This window comes from Oncorhynchus masou, chromosome 6, assembly GCF_036934945.1.
Source record: "Oncorhynchus masou masou isolate Uvic2021 chromosome 6, UVic_Omas_1.1, whole genome shotgun sequence".
NCBI classification, from domain to species: Eukaryota; Metazoa; Chordata; class Actinopteri; order Salmoniformes; family Salmonidae; genus Oncorhynchus; species Oncorhynchus masou.
In genome coordinates, this window is record NC_088217.1 from 35588350 (window position 1) to 35608605 (window position 20256).

A 20256-nucleotide genomic window follows, 5' to 3' on the forward strand; every position below is an offset into this window, starting at 1 on the left:
AAAGTCATGATCTCATTTTCTGGTATTTTTTGTTCACAAGAAATTTGTGGAGTGGTTGAAAAACTAGTTTTAATGACTCCAACCTAAGTGTACGTAAACTTCCGACTTCAACTGTATCTGTGAATACTGCTGAGACAGACTCAAACACATCAGTAGATCCTCATGGTTCTATTTTCTGATAGAATAGAGCTGAGCAGAACAGAATATAATAACACCTCATATAATAAAACAGAGTATAGTATGAGCACGCAGCTGTAAAATATAGTGTGTATTTCAGCCACCGTAGCTGACTGTAACCCAAAGGAGACAAACAACAGTCTACAGCCAGAGCACCGCTTGGTTCTGAGAGCCACAGGGGAAACAATTTAATAGAATTCTTTACACTTTCCTGTTGACTTGCCTGGTGTAAACTGGGTTTGGATATACAGTATATTGTAATATGTGGATATTTGTTAGTCTGTGTGCAGGTGGTGTGCATGCAAGCATGCACATTAGTGCATGATTGTGTGTGAGTTTACTGTGTAATGTTTCTGCCAGTACGTGTGTGTTACCGTGTTTTTTGCGGTACTGGCAGTGTAAAAATACAGTCCTGGGCCTGGGTGGCTGACAGGTCATATATTTATTTAAGGTCAGCCTCTGCTACAGATAAAGCTGGAGGTGTCTGGTTGCTTGGAGACCAAGTGCTGGCACTGACTGCCCATTCTGATGCCAACATAGTGCAACACAACTCTGAAGAAAGAGAGAGGGAGAGAGAGAGGGAGAGAGGGAGGAACACACAGAGAGCAAGATGGTGAAGAGAAAGAAAGTGCTCACCACTCTGGTTCTGGGGTTATAATTGTTATAAGGACAGATTAGTGCCTCACTGTGGTTAATAGCCTGCACTCTTATGCGGTTACCCATATCCTGCCCTCTAACCAGGACGTTCTCTCTTTTCCTGTCAGTCTACCTCTCATTTTCGCATTCAATCATAGCATGCTGATTCATCTGTAGTTCTCTGAACTTCCCTGCTAAATACTGAATTATTTTCACCCTATTAAAGCGTTAATAACAAAAGCTATGATGATAAAAAAGAGAAGGTGATATAATTTCCTGTGTGAAGATAAATAATAGATCATGACAATGTCTTCAATATAATGATTGATTCTAGAAGCCTGTCTAGTAGGTTCTATCACATTGTAATTCCCCTCCCCTGACACACTACTAACTCAGCTAACAGCTAATCCCCTTCTGCCCTTGCAGGAGGCAATTACCCTGCTCTCTTCCTCTCTCTATCTCCCTGATTCAGATGTATGTTAGATGCAAAATACCTCATCCTCTCAATGTGTGTGTGTGTTGCCCCTCAGCTCAGCTGCTGGAGTGAGGAATGGTTGCCCAGGGTGATGCATGCCTGCGTTCTCCACAGCGTTCTCGATCATTTAATTTTTTAAACATTTTTTATTTAACCTTTATTTAACTAGGCAAGTCAGTTAAGAACTAATTCTTATTTACTATGATGGCCTACCCCGGCAAAACCCGGACGACGCTGGGCCAATTTGTGTGCCATGCTATGGGACTCCCAATCACGGCCGGTTGTGATACAGCCTGGAATCAAACCAGGGTCTGTAGTGACGCCTCTAGCACTGAGATGCAGTGCCTTAGACCGCTATGCCACTCGGGAGCCCCAATCTCTGTGTGAAATGTGACCCACCTATTTAACTTCCCTTAGTTTCCTCCTCACCACACACACACACACACACACACACCCTGTCTCAGGCCCCATTCCTACATTGTCCCACAGGAAAGACAACACAGGACAGTATTGAGAAGGAAGAGACTAGCTGACATTGCAGAACAGTGTCCCAATACTGTCTGTCAATCCCAAACCTGAGGACGCAGTGTCCCAATACTGTCTGTCAATCCCAAACCACAGGAGCAGTGTCCCAATACTGTCTGTCAATCCCAAACCACAGGAGCAGTGTCCCAATACTGTCTGTCAATCCCAAACCACAGGAGCAGTGTCCCAATACTGTCTGTCAATCCCAAACCACAGGAGCAGTGTCCCAATACTGTCTGTCAATCCCAAACCACAGGAGCAGTGTCCCAATAATGTCTGTCAATCCCAAACCACAGGAGCAGTGCGCCTGCTGAAATGGTCTTCTGAAATGGACACTTTCACACCTGCTGAAATTGACACTTACTGTAGGTCAGTGAGAGGACAGTTTACAGATTTGTTCTTCGTTAGATGTGATTTATGACCTTCCTACGAACGTCAAAGGTCAAGACAGGTGCAATGGTTGTTTTGATGTTGGACATGCTGGACATGCTTCCAGTAGAGAGAGAGAGCACTCCACACCAGATAGTGTCTCAGCCACAGTTGATTGACATTCACAGTTTATATAGTGTAAAAATGTGGGGTAACTTGTTTGTTGCCTTGTATGATTTCTCCTATCTGTTTGTCTATCTCTTATCCGTCTGTCTGTCTTCCCCACACTGTGGCGTCAGATGACGTGCAGATGACCAAAATAAAACCATGAGGCCAGACATTGGTTCAGTCTCAGCGCCTCAAATACAGACAAACAATATTTAAAAATACAGGAAACAGTAAACAGGAATTCACAATCAACACTAAAGCCTGAAACCAGCCAACTCTCTCCCCCCACAGGAGGACATTTTGGGACAACCACATCCAGTTGCCGGGTTTCTGCAGGAGCCAGTGGGAAACCAGAGTGTGGACTTGGTCCCCTGTCGATCTGGTTTATTCTAATAATCTGGAAAATCATACTGGCTTCCAGCTGTCTCTCTTTTTGGAGTCTGGTCAAATTATCCACAGAAGTGAATAAAGATAAAATCTCTATGGTGCTAACAGTCATTTCATTGATCCACATATATAATCTTCGGCTCTTATCACATAGAGTGCATTCGGAAAGTATTCAGACCCCTTTACTTTTTCAACATTTTGTTACGTTATAGCCATATTTTCTAAAATGGATTAAATAAATAAAAAATCCTCATCAATCTACAAACAATACCCGATAAGGACGAAACAAAAACATGTTTTTAGTAATGTTTGCAACTTTACAGTGGGGCAAAAAAGTATTTAGTCAGCCACCAATTGTGCAAGTTCTCCCACTTAAAAAGATGAGAGAGGACTGTAATTTTAATCATAGGTACACTTCAACTATGACAGACAAAATTAGAAAAAAAATCCAGAAAATCACATTGTTGGATTTTTAGTGAATTCATTTGCAAATGATGGTGGAAAATAAGTATTTGGTCACCTACAAACAAGCAAGATTTCTGGCTCTCACAGACCTGTAACTTCTTCTTTAAGAGGCTCCTCCACTCGTTACCTGTATTAATGGCACCTGTTTGAACTTGTTATCAGTATAAAAGACACCTGTCCACAACCTCAAACAGTCACAATCCAAACTCCACTATGGCCAAGACCAAAGAGCTGTCAAAGGACACCAGAAACAAAATTGTAGACCTGCACCAGGCTGGGAAGACTGAATCTGCAATAGGTAAGCAGCTTGGTTTGAAGAAATCTACTGTGGGAGCAATTATTAGGAAATGGAAGACATACAAGACCACTGATAATCTCCCTCGATCTGGGGCTCCACGCAAGATCTCACCCCGTGGGGTCAAAATGATCACAAGAACGGTGAGCAAAAATCCCAGAACCACACTGGGGGACCTAGTGAATGACCTGCAGAGAGCTGGGACCAAAGCAACAAAGCCTACCATCAGTAGCACACTACGCCGCCAGGGACTCAAATCCTGCAGTGCCAGACGTGTCCCCCTGCTTAAGCCAGTACATGTCCAGGCCCGTTGGTAGTTTGCCAGAGAGCATTTGGATGATCCAGAAGATTGGGAGAATGTCATATGGTCAGATGAAACCAAAATATAACTTGTTGGTAAAAACTCAACTCGTCGTGTTTGGAGTACAAAGAATGCTGAGTTGCATCCTTTCTGCAAAGGGACCAGGACGACTGATCCGTGTAAAGGAAAGAATGAATGGGGCCATGTATCGTGAGATTTTGAGTGAAAACCTCCTTCCATCAGCAAGGGCATTGAAGATGAAACGTGGCTGGGTCTTTCAACATGACAATGATCCCAAACACACCGCCCGGGCAACGAAGGAGTGGCTTTGAAAGAAGCATTTCAAGGTCCTGGAGTGGCCTAGCCAGTCTCCAGATCTCAACCCCATAGAAAATCTTTTGAGGGAGTTGAAAGTCCGTGTTGCCCAGCAACAGCCCCAAAACATCCCTGCTCTAGAGGAGATCTGCATGGAGGAATGGGCCAAAATACCAGCAACAGTGTGTGAAAACCTTGTGAAGACTTACAGAAAATGTTTGACCTCTGTCATTGCCAACAAAGGGTATATAACAAAGTATTGAGATAAACTTTTGTTATTGACCAAATACTTATGCCTCTCTCATCTTTTTAAGTGGGAGAACTTGCACAATTGGTGGCTGACTAAATACTTTTTTTGCCCCACTGTATTACAAATATAAAACAGATACCCTGTTTACATAAGTATTCATACCCTTTGCTATGAGACTCAAAATTGAGCTCAGGTGCTTCCATTTTCCATTGATCATCCTTGCAATGTTTCTACCACTTTATTGGAGTTGTAACGGTCTGAGTGTAGTGGGTGAGGAGTCGGGCGCAGGAAGCAGAGAGTTCAGGGGAGTGCTGCGCCCTATGCTGGGAAGAGGGGAAAAAATTGAGGAAAAAAAATCAAGACAAACATGTAACCAACAGGGGGTTCTGGGTGAGTTTGGTGCTGACTCACCTGGGGTGATCGAGAAATGTTCCTCCCAGACGGACCCCCCCAGCACCGATCGGCCGTGTGTCCTCTCCGACCACAGTTGGTGCAGAGGGAGCCTCCTCCTCCGGTACCCCTCGGCAAAGCCCCTCCCAACTCCATCGGAACAGGAGTGGAGGTGCTGGGTGGTGGAACACACAGGACCCTCTCTGAATGCCCGCGGGCAGCCAGCAGATTGTCCGGTCGGATGGACATGTCAATTAGCTCATCCAGAGAAAGAGTGGTGTCCCGACACGCTAGCTCCCTGCGGACGTCCTCCCGGAGACTACACTGGTAGTGACTACACTGAGACTACACTGTTGTTCCACCCGGATCCTGCTGCCAAGGTACGGAACTCCAACGCGTAATCCTGGACGCTCCTCTTCTCCTGCCGGAGATGGAATAGTTGTTGTCCCGCCGCTCGGCCATCTGGAGGGTGGTCAAACACGGCGCGGAAGCGGCGAGAAAACTCGGGGTAGTGCTCCTTAGCTGAGTCTGGGCCATTCCAAACTGCGTATGCCCACTCCAGAGCACGACCCGTGAGGCAGGAGATGAGGACATTCACCCTCTCCGCTCCCGAGGGAGTGGGTCTGACGGTGGCCAGGTACAGTTCTAGCTGGAGTAAGAACCCCTGGCACCCCGTCGCCGCTCCATCATAGACCCTCGGGAGCGTAAGACGGAGGGTGCTGGAGTCGGGAGATGGGAAGTCCTGAGGAGGGGGGGCCGAAGGCGGAGAGAGGAGACTGCTTCTCTCCCATCGGTCCATTCTCTCCATCACCAGATCCATCGCCGTTCCGATCCGATGGAGAACGGTGGTGTGATGTAGAACCCTCTTTTCCATCGATGGGAGGGGAGTGGCTGTTGCTCCTGCTGACTCCATTCCTCAGTGGTGCGGGATTCTGTAACGGTCTGAGTGTAGTGGGTGAGGAGTCAGGTCGCAGGAAGCAGAGAGTTCAGGGGAGTGCTATTTTAATGCACAGAGAAACGGTGAACATAAGCCAACCCCCACGAAAACACAGGGCGTAATGAACAAAAAAATGCCCCAAACAGGGGGACTTAAACTGTCCAGAAAAAAACACAAAATGGGAAAATACAAAACCCATAGACGTGCACACAAGTACACCAAACAGACGGTCACAATAATTAATCCCGCACAAGGAACCAGGCGGGCCGGCTGACTAATAAAGCCTTACTACTAACTACCTAACTCAAAAAAGGTGTACTCAATAAACACATAAGGAGGGGGAGGAAATAATCAGTGGCAGCTAGTAGGCCGGCGACGACGACCGCCGAGCGCCACCCGAACGGGAAGGGGAGTGTCCTTCGGTCGGAGTCGTGACAGGAGTCCACCTGTGGTAAATTCAATTGATTTAATATGATTTGGAAAGGCACACACCTGTCTATATAAGGTAAACAGTGCAAAACCAAACAATGAGGTCGAAATAATTATCCGCAGAGCTCCGAGACAGGATTGTATCGGGGCACAGATCTGTGGAAGGGTAGCAAAACATTACTGCAGCATTGCAGGTCCCCAAGATCATAGTTGCCCCCATTATTCTTAAATGGAAGAAGTTTGGAACCACCAAACCTCTTCCTAGATCTGGCCTCCTGGCCAAACTGAGCAATCAGGGGAGAAGGTCCTTAGTCAGGGAGGTGACCAAGAACCCAATGGTTACTCTGACAGCGCTCCAGAGTTCCTCTGTGGAGATGGGACAGCTGAAATAAGCAAAGAGAAAGGAAAAGTCCATCATTACTTTAAGACATGAAGGTCAAGTCAATGCGGAAAATTGCAAGAACTTTGAACATTTCTTCAAGTGCAGTCGCAAAAAAACATCAAGCACTTTGATGAAACTGGCTCTCATGAGGACCGTCACAGGAAAGGAAGACCCAGAGTTACCTCTGCTGCAGAGCCTCAGAAATTGCAGCCCAAATAAATGCTTCACAGCTTAGCGGGACTTTCATGTGTTTTTCAACAGGACATTGACCCAACACACCTCCAGGCTGTGTAAGGGCTATTTGACCAAGAAGGAGAGTGATGGAGTGCTGCATCAGATGACCTGGCCTCCACAATCACCCACTTCAACCCAATTGAGATGGTTTGGAATTATTTGGACTGTACAGTGAAGGAAAAGCAGCCCACAAGTGCTCAGCATAAAAGTATTCCAGGTGAAGCTGGTTGAGAGAATGCCAAGGATGTGCAAAGCTGTCATCAATGCAAAGGGTGGCTACTTTGAAGAATATAACATATATTTGGACTTGTTTAACACTTTTTTTGGTTACTACATGATTCCATATATGTTATTTTATAGTTTTGATGTCTTCACTATTATTCTACAATGTAGAAATTGTAAAAAATAAAAAACTCTTGAATGAGTAGGTGTGTCCCAACTTTTGACTGGTACTGTATATATACACACAAAGAATTGAATAACTCCCCGTGAAGATTAGTCTCTTCAAAATCATTGGTGTGTTTTCAATGTCTTCATTTTATATTGCCACAGAACGAAATCCTCACAAGATTGGCGAATTGCCGTGACAGGAATATGAAACTGGACTTGCCTGGATTTAAATGACTTATAGATCAAGTTGATAGTAATTTGTCCAAACCGCGAAAACTGCAAAATAGAAGCTAATCTCCAAATTGTAAAATCAGCAGAGATTAGACAAAAACGGCACCACTGAAACAGGTACTAGCAACGGTTACAATGATATAACATATTTATAACAACAATACAGGGGAATACAAGGTTATACCAACACAGTGACAAATACTTTTGTCTATTTTAATGACATAATGGTTAGAAAAAGGTCTTGATTAAGTAGTTGCCCTTTTGAGGATAGTCGTATTTTCCAGCGTTCTAAGAACAGTGGGTGAACATCCTAAATGGTGTTGTCATTTCAGGAGTGGTACACTTGTGGTATGTTTATTTTGTTTAACACCCTGCCAAAGGTAATACAAAAAAATGCTCAGAAGTTGATTAATGTGCATTTTCTAACCATCCAAATCCCACTTTTAAGTGCTACACTGTGGAATAGCCTGTTAACAATGCTACATCCTGTCAATCGTTGACTGGCATAAACTCAGAAAAAAGGTACAGAATTGTACAAATGCTTATCACTGTAGTGGTACCCAGTAAGGTACATCCATTTTACCATTAGTTACAGGTGCATAGTTGTACCCATGCAGTTTGTACCTTAAAAGAGACAATAGTGTACCATTTTGTTCCTTTTAAGTGACAAAAATGTACCTCTTCTCTATATCAAGTCCCTCACATGTACAGTATACGCCTCTACGCCATCCCACTACTGACAACAATGGAATGAATTTGTGGGGTAGCCCTGACCGGGACTCGAACCTGGGTCCATCCAGACCTTAACCGTTACACCAAGAGGTCCGTACCACTTGACAAGGTCACTCAGTGTTGGGTTAAGTTTGCTACAATATTAATTACAGCTCTTTAGTGTCACACAAATGTACCATTCTACTAGGTTATCTGCACATGTACCATAAAATGTACCGAACAGTACCATGTGAGATCATATGTGTACCTCTGTGTACATTGTGTATATTTTGATCTTTTTGTGCCCCATTGAACAAAACTGTACCCTAACCGTACCCTTTATCTGAGAGTGTATGGCTAGCTTGTTAGTGTCTGATTGAGTTTGAAGGTTTTGGTGGGTTAGCCTGCTATTGAGTGGCTGAAAAAAATGCTCAACAAGATGGCGCCGACAGAGATGGTCGCCTCGCTTCAAGTCCTTAGGAAACAATGCAGTAATTTGTTTTTTTTATGTATTATTTTTTACATTGTTAGCCCTGAAAATCTTAAGTGTTATTACATACAGCCGGGAAGAACTATTGGATTTCAGAGCGACGTCAACTTACCAACATTACGAATAATTTCCAGAAGGGGATCCTTTGTTCGGACCTCCACCCTGTACATTGGATCTAATCCCAGAGGCCGACCCAAAACAACATTGTCACCGCAAGAGAGGCAGACGGAGCGCCCTCCTGGTTAGACTTAGAAGGTGAGCACAACACTCACTGCTTCTGAGCATATTAGTCGCCAATGTCCAGTCTCTAGACAACAAGGTGGACGAAATTAGGTGACGGGTTGCCTTCCAGAGAGGCATCAGAGATTGTAACATTCTCTGTTTCACAGAAACATTGCTCACTTGGAATATGTTGTCAGAGTCGATACAGCCAACGGGTTTCTTCATGCGGCGCGCCAACAGAAACAAACATCTCTCTGGTAAGAAGGGCAGGGGTGTATGCCTCATAATTAACGACTCATGGTGTAACATTAACAACATACAGGAACTGATGTCCTTTTGTTCACCTGACCTAGAATTCCTTACAATCAAATGCCAACCGCATTATCTCCCGAGAGAATTCTCTTTGATTATAGTCACAGCCGTGTATATCCCCCCCCCCCCCCCAAAGCCAAGCAGAGACCTCAACGGCCCTGAAAGAATTTCACTGGACTCTATGTAAACTGGAAACCTTATATCCTAGGCTGCGTTTATCGTAGCTTGGGATTTTAACAAAGCTACCTACATTTCTATCTTCCGCGATGCATACAAGGACCTCCGCCACCCTCCCTTCGGCAAATCCGCCCACGACTCCATCTTGCTCATACCGTCCTATAGGCAGAAACTCAAACAGGATGTACCCGTGACTAGGACCATTCAGCGCTGGTCTGACCAATCGGAATCCACGCTTCAAGATTGTTTTGATCACATGGGCTGGAAAATGTTCCGGGAATCCTCAGACAGTAACATCGATTTATATGCTGACTCGGTGAGTGAGTTTATTAGGAATTGTATTGGAGATGTTGTACCCACTGAGACTATTAAAACCTACCCCAACCAGAAACTGTGGATACACAGTGGAATTCGCGCAAAACTTAAAGCGCGAACCACCATATTCAACCATGGAAAGAAGTAGGGGGAATATGGCTGAATATAAACAGTGTAGTTATTCCCTCCGCAAGGCAATCAAACAAGCGAAATGTCGGTATAGGGACAAAATGCAGTCGCAACACAACAGCCCAGACACGAGACATATGTGGCAGAGTGTGCAGGCAATTACGGACTACAAAAAGAAAACCAGCCATGTCTCGGTCAACGAAGTCTTGCTTCCAGACAAGTTAAACACCTTCTTTGTCCTCTTTGAGGGTAATACAGTGTCACCGACGCGGCCCGCTACCAGAGACTGCGGGCCCCCCCTCTCCTCCTCCGTGGCCGACGTTTAAACATGGTAAGACATTTAAACATGTTAACCCTCATCTTCAGAGCATGCGCAGACCCGCTGGCTGGTGTGTTTACGGACATATTCAATCGCACCCTATCCCAGTCTGCTGTCCTCACATGTTACAAGATGGCCACCATTGTTCCTGTACCAAAGAAGGCAAAGATAACTGAACAAAATGACTATCGCCCAGTAGCACTCACTTCTGTCATCATGAAGTACTTTGAGAGACTAGTCATATCACCTCCACCTTACCTGCCACCCTAGACCCACTTCAGGTTGCATACCGCCCCAACAGGTCCACATATGATGCAATCACCATCACACTGCACACTGCCCTATTCCATCTGGACATGAGGAATAAATCAAATCAAATCAAGAATCAAATCAAGAAAGAAGAAGAAACCTAGAGAGGAACCAGGCTATGTGGGGTGGCCAGTCCTCTTCTGGCTGTGCTGGGTAGAGATTATAATAGAACATGGCCAAGATGTTCAAATGTTCATAAATGACCAGCATGGTCGAATAATAATAAGGCAGAACAGTTGAAACTGGAGCAGCAGCACGGCCAGGTGGACTGGGGACAGCAAGGAGTCATCATGTCAGGTAGTCCTGGGGCATGGTCCTAGGGCTCAGGTCCTCTGAGAGAGAGAAAGAAAGAGAATTAGAGAGAGCATATGTGGGGTGGCCAATCCTCTTCCGGCTGTGCCGGGTGGAGATTATAACAGAACATGGCCAAGATGTTCAAATGTTCATAAATGACCAGCATGGTCGAATAATAATAAGGCAGAACAGTTGAAACTGGAGCAGCAGCACGGCCAGGTGGGCTGGGGACAGCAAGGAGTCATCATGTCAGGTAGTCCTGGGGCATGGTCCTAGGGCTCAGGTCCTCCGAGAGAGAGAAAGAGAGAGGGAAGGAGAGAATTAGAGAACGCACACTTAGATTCACACAGGACACCGAATTGGACAGGAGAAGTACTCCAGATATAACAAACTGACCCCAGCCCCCGACACAAACTACTGCAGCATAAATACTGGAGGCTGAGACAGGAGGGGTCAGGAGACACTGTGGCCCCATCCGAGGACACCCCCGGACAGGGCCAAACAGGAAGGATAAAACCCCACCCACTTTGCCAAAGCACAGCCCCCACACCACTATCTTCAACCACCAACATACCATCCTGAGACAAAGCTGAGTATAGCCCACAAAGATCTCCGCCATGGCACAACCCAAGGGGGGGCGCCAACCCAGACAGGATGACCACATCAGTGAATCAACCCACTCAGGTCACGCACCCCTTCCAGGGACGGCATGAGAGAGCTCCAGTAAGCCAGTGACTCAGCCCCTGTAATAGGGTTAGAGGCAGAGAATCCCAGTGGAAAGAGGGGAACCGCCAGGCAGAGACAGCAAGGGCAGTTCGTTGCTCCAGAGCCTTTCCGTTCACCTTCCCACTCCTGGGCCAGACTACACTCAATCATATGACCCACTGAAGAGATGAGTCTTCAGTAAAGACTTAAAGGTTGAGACCGAGTTTGCGTCTCTGACATGGGTAGGCAGACCGTTCCATAAAAATGGAGCTCAATAGGAGAAAGCCCTGCCTCCAGCTGTTTGCTTAGAAATTCTAGGGACAATTAGGAGGCCTGCGTCTTTTGACCGTAGCGTATGTGTAGGTATGTACGGCAGGACCAAATCAGAGAGATAGGTAGGAGCAAGCCCATGTAATGCTTTGTAGGTTAGCAGTAAAACCTTGAAATCAGCCCTTGCTTTGACAGGAAGCCAGTGTAGGGAGGCTAGCACTGGAGTAATATGATCAAATTTTGGGGTTCTAGTCAGGACTCTAGCAGCCGTATTTAGCACTAACTGAAGTTTATTTAGTGCTTTATCCGGGTAGCCGGAAAGTAGAGCATTGCAGTAGTCTAACCTAGAAGTGACAAAAGCATGGATTAATTTTTCTGCATCATTTTTGGTCAGAAAGTTTCTGATTTTTGCAATGTTACGTAGATGGAAAAAAGCTGTCCTTGAAATGGTCTTGATATGTTCTTCAAAAGAGAGATCAGGGTCCAGAGCAACGCCGAGGTCCTTCACAGTTTTATTTGAGACGACTGTACAACCATTAAGATTAATTGTCAGATTCAACAGAAGATCTCTTTGTTTCTTGGGACCTAGAACAAGCATCTCTGTTTTGTCCGAGTTTAAAAGTAGAAGATTTGCAGCCATCCACTTCCTTATGTCTGAAACACATGCTTCTAGCAAGGGCAATTTTGAGGCTTCACCATGTTTCATTGAAATGTACAGCTGTGTGTCATCCGCATAGCAGTGAAAGTTAACATTATGTTTTCGAATAACATCCCCAAGAGGTAAAATATATAGTGAAAACAATAGTGGTCCTAAAACGGAACCTTGAGGAACACCGAAATTTACAGTTGATTTGTCAGAGGACAATCCATTCACAGAGACAAACTGATATCTTTCCGACAGATAAGATCTAAACCAGGCCAGAACTTGTCCGTGTAGACCAATTTGGGTTTCCAATCTCTCCAAAAGAATGTGGTGATCGATGGTATCAAAAGCAGCACTAAGGTCTAGGAGCACGAGGACAGATGCAGAGCCTCGGTCAGATGCCATTAAAATGTAATTTGCCACCTTCACAAGTGCCATCTCAGTGCTATGATGGGGTCTAAAACCAGACTGAAGCATTTCGTATACATTGTTTGTCTTCAGGAAGGCAGTGAGTTGCTGCGCAACAGCCTTTTCTAAAAATGTTGAGAGGAATGGAAGATTCGATATAGGCCGATAGTTTTTTATATTTTCTGGGTCAAGGTTTGGCTTTTTCAAGAGAGGCTTTATTACTGCCACTTTTAGTGAGTTTGGTACACATCCAGTGGATAGAGAGCCATTTATTATGTTCAACATAGGAGGGCCAAGCACAGGAAGCAGCTCTTTCAGTAGTTTAGTTGGAATAGGGTCCAGTATGCAGCTTGAAGGTTTAGAGGCCATGATTATTTTCATCATTGTGTCAAGAGATATAGTACTAAAACACTTGAGCGTCTCTCTTGATCCTAGGTCCTGGCAGAGTTGTGCAGACTCAGGACAACTGAGTTTTGAAGGAATGCGCAGATTTAAAGAGGAGTCTGTAATTTGCTTTCTAATAATCATAATTTTTTCCTCAAAGAAGTTCATGAATTTATCACTGCTAAAGTGAAAGTCATCCTCTCTTGGGGAATGCTGCTTTTTAGTTAGTTTTGCGACAGTATCAAAAAGGAATTTCGGATTGTTCTTATTTTCCTCAATTAAGTTAGAAAAATAGGATGATCGAGCAGCAGTAAGGGGTCTTCGGTACTGCACGGTACTGTCTTTCCAAGCTAGTCGGAAGCTTGCTTCAGAGCTCGGGTATTTTCTGTGTACCAGGGAGCTAGTTTCTTATGAGAAATGTTTTTAGTTTTTAGGGGTGCAACTGCATCTAGGGTATTGCGCAAGGTTAAATTGAGTTCCTCAGTTAGGTGGTTAACTGATTTTTGTCCTCTGGCGTCATTGGGTAGACCAAGGGAATCTGGAAGGACATCAAGGAATCTTTGTGTTGTCTGTGAATTTATAGCACGACTTTTGATGTTCCTTGGTTGGGGTCTGAGCAGATTATTTGTTGCAATTGCAAACGTAATAAAATGGTGGTCCGATAGTCCAGGATTATGAGGAAAAACATTAAGATCCACAACATTTATTCCATGGGACAATACTAGGTCCAGAGTATGACTGTGACAGTGAGTGGGTCCAGAGACATGTTGGACAAAACCCACTGAGTCGATGATGGCTCCAAAAGCCTTTTGGAGTGGGTCTGTGGACTTTTCCATGTGAATATTAAAGTCACCAAAGATTAGAATATTATCTGCTATGACTACAAGGTCCGATAGGAATTCAGGGAACTCAGTGAGGAACGCTGTATATGGCCCAGGAGGCCTGTAAACAGTAGCTATAAAAAGTGATTGAGTAGGCTGCATAGATTTCATGACTAGAAGCTTAAAAGACGAAAACGTCATTTTTTTTTGTAAATTGAAATTTGCTATCGTAAATGTTAGCAACACCTCCGCCTTTGCGGGATGCACGGGGGATATGGTCACTAGTGTAGCCAGGAGGTGAGGCCTCATTTAACACAGTAAATTCATCCGGCTTAAGCCATGTTTCAGTCAGGCCAATCACATCAAGATTATGATCAGTGATTAGTTCATTGACTATAATTGCCTTTGAAGTAAGGGATCTAACATTAAGTAGCCCTATTTTGAGATGTGAGGTATCATGATAGGAATACCTATGTAAGAATGCTGTTCATGGACTACAGCTCAGCATTCAACACCATAGTACCCTCCAAGCTCCTCATTAAGCTTATGGCTCTGGGTCTCAACCCCGTCCTCTGCAATTGGGTCCAGGACTTTCTGACGGGCCGTCCCCTGGTGGTGAAGGTAGGAAACAACATCTCCACTTCGCTGATCCTCACACTGGGACCCCACAAGGGTGCATGCTCATTCCCCCCCTGTACTCCCTGTTCAGCCATGACTACGTGGCCATGTGTGCCTCCAACTCAATCATCGAGTTTGCAGACGACACAACAGTAGTAGGCTTGATTACCAACAATGACTAGACAGCCTACAGGGAGGAGGTGAGGGCACTCGGAGTGTGTTGTCTGGAAAACAACCTCTCACCCAACATCAACAAAACAAAGGAGATGATTGTGTACTTCAGGAAACAGCAGACGGAGCACCCCCTATCCACATCAATGGGACAGTAGTGGAGAAGGTGGAAAGTTCCTTGGCGTACACATCACGTACAAACTGAAATGGTCCACCCACACAGACAGTGTGGTGAAGAAGGCACAACAGCGCCTCTTCAACCTAAAACCCTCTCAAACTTTTACAGAAGCACAATCGAGAGCATCCTGTCAGGCTGTATCACCGCCTGGTACGGCAACTGCACCGCCCTCAACCTCAAGGCTCTCCAGAGGGTGTGGTGGTGCAGTCTGCACAACGAATCACCGGGGGCAAACAACCTACCTTCCAGGACACCTACAGCACCCGATGCCACAGGAAAGTCAAAAAGATAATCAAGGACAACAACCACCCGAGCCACTGCCTGTTTACCACGCTGTCATCCAGAAGGCGAGGTCAGTACAGGTGCATCAAAGCTGGGACCGAGAGACTGAAAAACAGCTTCTATCTCAAGGCCATCAGACTGTTAAACAGCCATCACTAACATAGAAAGGCTGCTGGTTAGTAACCAGCATTATTGGCCCAGGGGCTCCCCCCTAGGAAAATAATCTAGCAGAAACACTGCTGTGTGCCATCAGTGTTACTGCCTGTGATGTCATATGTGTTCCAACCATTGGTGTCACTGCACAGTCATCAACATTGCGTTGGTGTTTTATGCTGCTGGGTTCAGAATCCTGCCTGTAGAAAGTGTACAGATATACACAGCAGTTTCATATGAGCAGTGTTTCTGCTGCATTCATTTAGCTGTCGAACTGCACCATGGTAAAATCTGCAATGTTTTTAAACATAATACATTTTTTAACATCATAGTATTTCTACCAAACATGCAGTACTTTTGATAATCTGTCTGGGTACAACACCATTCTAAATGTTATTTAGCTCTGTCTGGGTACAACACCATTCTAAAGGTTATTTAGCTCTGTCTGGGTATAACACTGTTCTAAAGGTTATTTAGCTCTGTCTGGGTACAACACCATTCTAAAGGTTATTTAGCTCTGTCTGGGTACAACACCATTCTAAAGGTTATTTAGCTCTGTCTGGGTACAACACCATTCTAAGGGTTATTTAGCTCTGTCTGGGTTCAACACCTTTCTAAAGGTTATTTAGCTCTGTCTGGGTACAACACCATTCTAAAGGTTATTTAGCTCTGTCTGGGTACAACACCATTCTAAGGGTTATTTAGCTCTGTCTGGGTCAACACTGTTCTAAAGGTTATTTAGCTCTGTCTGGGTACAACACCATTCTAAAGGTTATTTAGCTCTGTCTGGGTACAACACCATTCTAAAGGTTATTTAGCTCTGTCTGGGTACAACACCATTCTAAGGGTTATTTAGCTCTGTCTGGGTACAACACCTTTCTAAAGGTTATTTAGCTCTGTCTGGGTACAACACTGTTCTAAAGGTTATTTAGCTCTGTCTGGGTACAACACCATTCTAAGGGTTATTTAGCTCTGTCTGGGTACAACACCTTTCTAAAGGTTATTTAGCTCTGTCTGGGTACAACACTGTTCTAAAGGTTATTTAGCTATGTCTGGGTACAACATCATTCTAAAGGTTATTTAGCTCTGTCTGGGTATAACACTGTTCTAAAGGTTATTTAGCTCTGTCTGGGTACAACACTGTTCTAAAGGTTATTTAGCTCTGTCTGGGTACAACACTGTTCTAAAGGTTATTTAGCTCTGTCTGGGTACAACACCATTCTAAAGGTTATTTAGCTCTGTCTGGGTACAACATCATTCTAAAGGTTATTTAGCTCTGTCTGGGTATAACACTGTTCTAAAGGTTATTTAGCTCTGTCTGGGTACAACACCATTCTAAAGGTTATTTAGCTCTGTCTGGGTACAACACTGTTCTAAAGGTTATTTAGCTCTGTCTGGGTACAACACCATTCTAAAGGTTATTTAGCTCTGTCTGGGTACAACATCATTCTAAAGGTTATTTAGCTCTGTCTGGGTACAACACCATTCTAAAGGTTATTTAGCTCTGTCTGGGTACAACATCATTCTAAAGGTTATTTAGCTCTGTCTGGGTACAACACCATTCTAAAGGTTATTTAGCTCTGTCTGGGTACAACATCATTCTAAAGGTTATTTAGCTATGTCTGGGTACAACATCATTCTAAAGGTTATTTAGCTCTTTGTGCCACTGTGACAGCCAAACCTGCCTGTGCACGAAACAGTGCACTGTCCTCGAGACAGCATGCTAGTCAGACCCAGAGAGACAGCAAGCCAGTCACTGTTACGCAATACATATTAGGAACCTTTGTAATTCCTTCTCTTCAGACCTCACCCCTCACCTAGTCAAGTCTCAACACTGTACTAGTCAAGTACCACCCTACCACCTCAACGCCCCCCAACCCCCAGCTGTTGGTCCTGTGCAAAGTCAGATTTTTTATCCCAGTTTTAAATCTAAATTCCTGTCATTCAAAACATTTAGCATTTTGCCATGGCTTACAACATGTTCATATGCTCGGCAGCTTTAGGGGGCCCACAACCCAAAAGTCACCAGATCTTCTAAAAAATGATTATCGTGGGGGGTATGCCCGGTGAACACTCCACATGTGCAACACTGGGCAAACGGGGCTGCGTTCCTTTCCTCTTGATACACCATGATACTGACTGACTATCCACAGAGTTTGCAGAACTGGGGCTGGTCGTTGGGGGGTGAGGTGTTGGCTGGGCTCCACTGTTCCATTGGAGACAACAACATATATAACAGCTGGAGAGGAGAGTAGAGAGAGGAGTACAGGGTGAAAGTAGGGAACGGAAAAGGGAGGGATGAAAGAGGTAGAGTTTAATAGAAGAGAGACAGCTAGAGAGAAGTGGGTTAGGGTGGTTGGCTAACCAGAGCTGGGTTGGGAGAGGGACAGAAGGTGGGGTGGTGGGGTCCCTGTAGAGTCAACCGTTTTAAAGAGCCCAGGCTGCTGACAGACAGAGAGTAGGTTAACAGTGCTATCACCTCCACCCAGACTGCTGATGAAACACAGCTATTTCTCACTTTAGGGATGTGTAGGCAGGATAAAGTTATCTAGCTGTTATTCCTCTCCCCTACAGCCTTCTCAGTATTGATTTAGCTGTGGGCTGAGCGATGAGCTGCAAGTGCTGGGGGCAGGTGGGACTCACTCTGAAGGCAAGAGCTTTCTCAGTTGATGGATTAATGTCCCCAGCCTTATACCCAGCCCCAACCCCATCCCCCCAGCCTTATTCCCCAGCCCCAACCCCAACCCCATCCCCCCAGCCTTATTCCCCAGCCCCAACCCCATCCCCCCAGCCTTATACCCAGCCCCAACCCCATCCCCCCAGCCTTATACCCAGCCCCAACCCCATCCCCCCAGCCTTATACCCAGCCCCAACCTCATCCCCCCAGCCTTATACCCAGCCCCAACCCCATCCCCCCAGCCTTATTCCCCTGCCCCAACCCCATCCCCCAGCCTTATACCCAGCCCCAACCCCATCCCCCAGCCTTATACCCAGCCCCAACCCCATCCCCCCAGCCTTATACCCAGCCCCAACCTCATCCCCCCAGCCTTATACCCAGTCCCAACCTCATCCCCCAGCCTTATACCCAGTCCCAACCTCATCCCCCCAGCCTTATACCCAGTCCCAACCCCATCCCCCAGCCTTATACCCAGTCCCAACCTCATCCCCCCAGCCTTATACCCAGTCCCAACCCCATCCCCCCAGCCTTATACCCAGCCCCAACCCCATCCCCCCAGCATTATACCCAGCCCAAACCCCATCCCCCAGCATTATACCCCAGCCCAAACCCCATCCCCCCAGCCTTATACCCAGTCCCCAACCCCATCCCCCCAGCCTTATACCCAGCCCCAACCCCATCCCCCAGCATTATACCCAGCCCCAACCCCATCCCCCAGCATTATACCCCAGCCCAAACCCCAACCCCATCCCTCCAGCCTTATACCCAGTCCCAACCCCATCCCCCAGCCTTATTCCCCAGTCCCAACCCCATCCCCCCAGCCTTATACCCAGCCCCAACCCCATCCCCCAGCATTATACCCAGCCCCAACCCCATCCCCCAGCATTATACCCCAGCCCAAACCCCAACCCCATCCCTCCAGCCTTATACCCCAGCCCCAACCCCATCCCCCAGCCTTATTCCCCAGCCCCAACCCCATCCCCCAGCCTTATTCCCCAGTCCCAACCCCATCCCCCAGCCTTATACCCAGTCCCAACCTCATCCCCCAGCCTTATACCCAGCCCCAACCCCATCCCCCAGCATTATACCCAGCCCCAACCCCATCCCCCCAGCATTATACCCCAGCCCAAACCCCAACCCCATCCCTCCAGCCTTATACCCCAGCCCCAACCCCATCCCCCCAGCCTTATTCCCCAGTCCCAACCCCATCCCCCCAGCCTTATACCCAGTCCCAACCCCATCCCCCAGCCTTATACCCAGCCCCAACCCCATCCCCCCAGCATTATACCCAGCCCCAACCCCATCCCCCAGCATTATACCCCAGCCCAAACCCCAACCCCATCCCTCCAGCCTTATTCCCCAGCCCCAACCCCATCCCCCCAGCCTTATTCCCCAGCCCCAACCCCATCCCCCCAGCCTTATTCCCCAGCCCCAACCCCATCCCTCCAACCTTATACCCCAGCCCCAACCCCATCCCCCCAGCCTTATACCCCAGCCCCAACCCCATCCCTCCAGCCTTATACCCCAGCCCCAACCCCAACCCCCCCCAGCCTTATACCCAGCCCCAACCCCATCCCCCAGCCTTATACCCCAGCACCAACCCCCAGCTTTATGCCCCAACCCCAGGCTTGTACCACTGCCCCAACCTTATAGTGAGTCTAACCCAGTCATTCCTTAGCCATGTATCCCAAAATCATCCTCATCCTTATGCACCAGCCCTGTCTATCCTTGCTGCTCCTGCCGCTGCACTGGGCTAATGGAGAAACATCAGAGAGGCACTTTACCACAGTCATCAGTTCAGGGACTCATAGAGACCATCTCAAGGGCTGGAATACAGCTAAAGTGGGGGGGCATAGTGGGCCGGTAATCAGCTCCAGGACCACAGAGTCATCAACTGGGAATTTCCATTTGATTCTACAGCAACTCAGCTGCGTGAGCGTGAGCATTTGTAATTTATTCATTTTCTCTGATGTCTCCAATCCCAGGCCATACAGTATGATGACCCTTTAGATTTAGCTGGCCTTGCTCCTGGCTGACTTTGCCCCAGACTAAGTCTTTCACTGTGGAGAGGTATGGTAACTGGAACAGAGGCAGAGAGTGTTAAATACTCTCTTCCTCTTTGCCAATCTGCCTGCTAGCTCTCTGCCTGAGAGTATTAAATACTCTCTTCCTCTTTGCCAATCTGCCTGCTAGCTCTCTGCATGAGAGTATTAAATACTCTCTTCCTCTTTGCCAATCTGCCTGCTAGCTCTCTGCCTGAGAGTATTAAATACTCTCTTCCTCTTTGCCAATCTGCCTGCTAGCTCTCTGCC

The 20256-nt window shown here is 46.4% G+C and overlaps 1 protein-coding gene across 1 annotated transcript in view; it reads left to right on the forward strand.

The window, feature by feature from the left end:
* Positions 1-20256, forward strand: part of LOC135541995 (solute carrier family 41 member 1-like) — a 51469-nt gene that overhangs the window by 6221 nt on the left and 24992 nt on the right. The gene's annotated exons all lie outside the window — the stretch shown is intronic.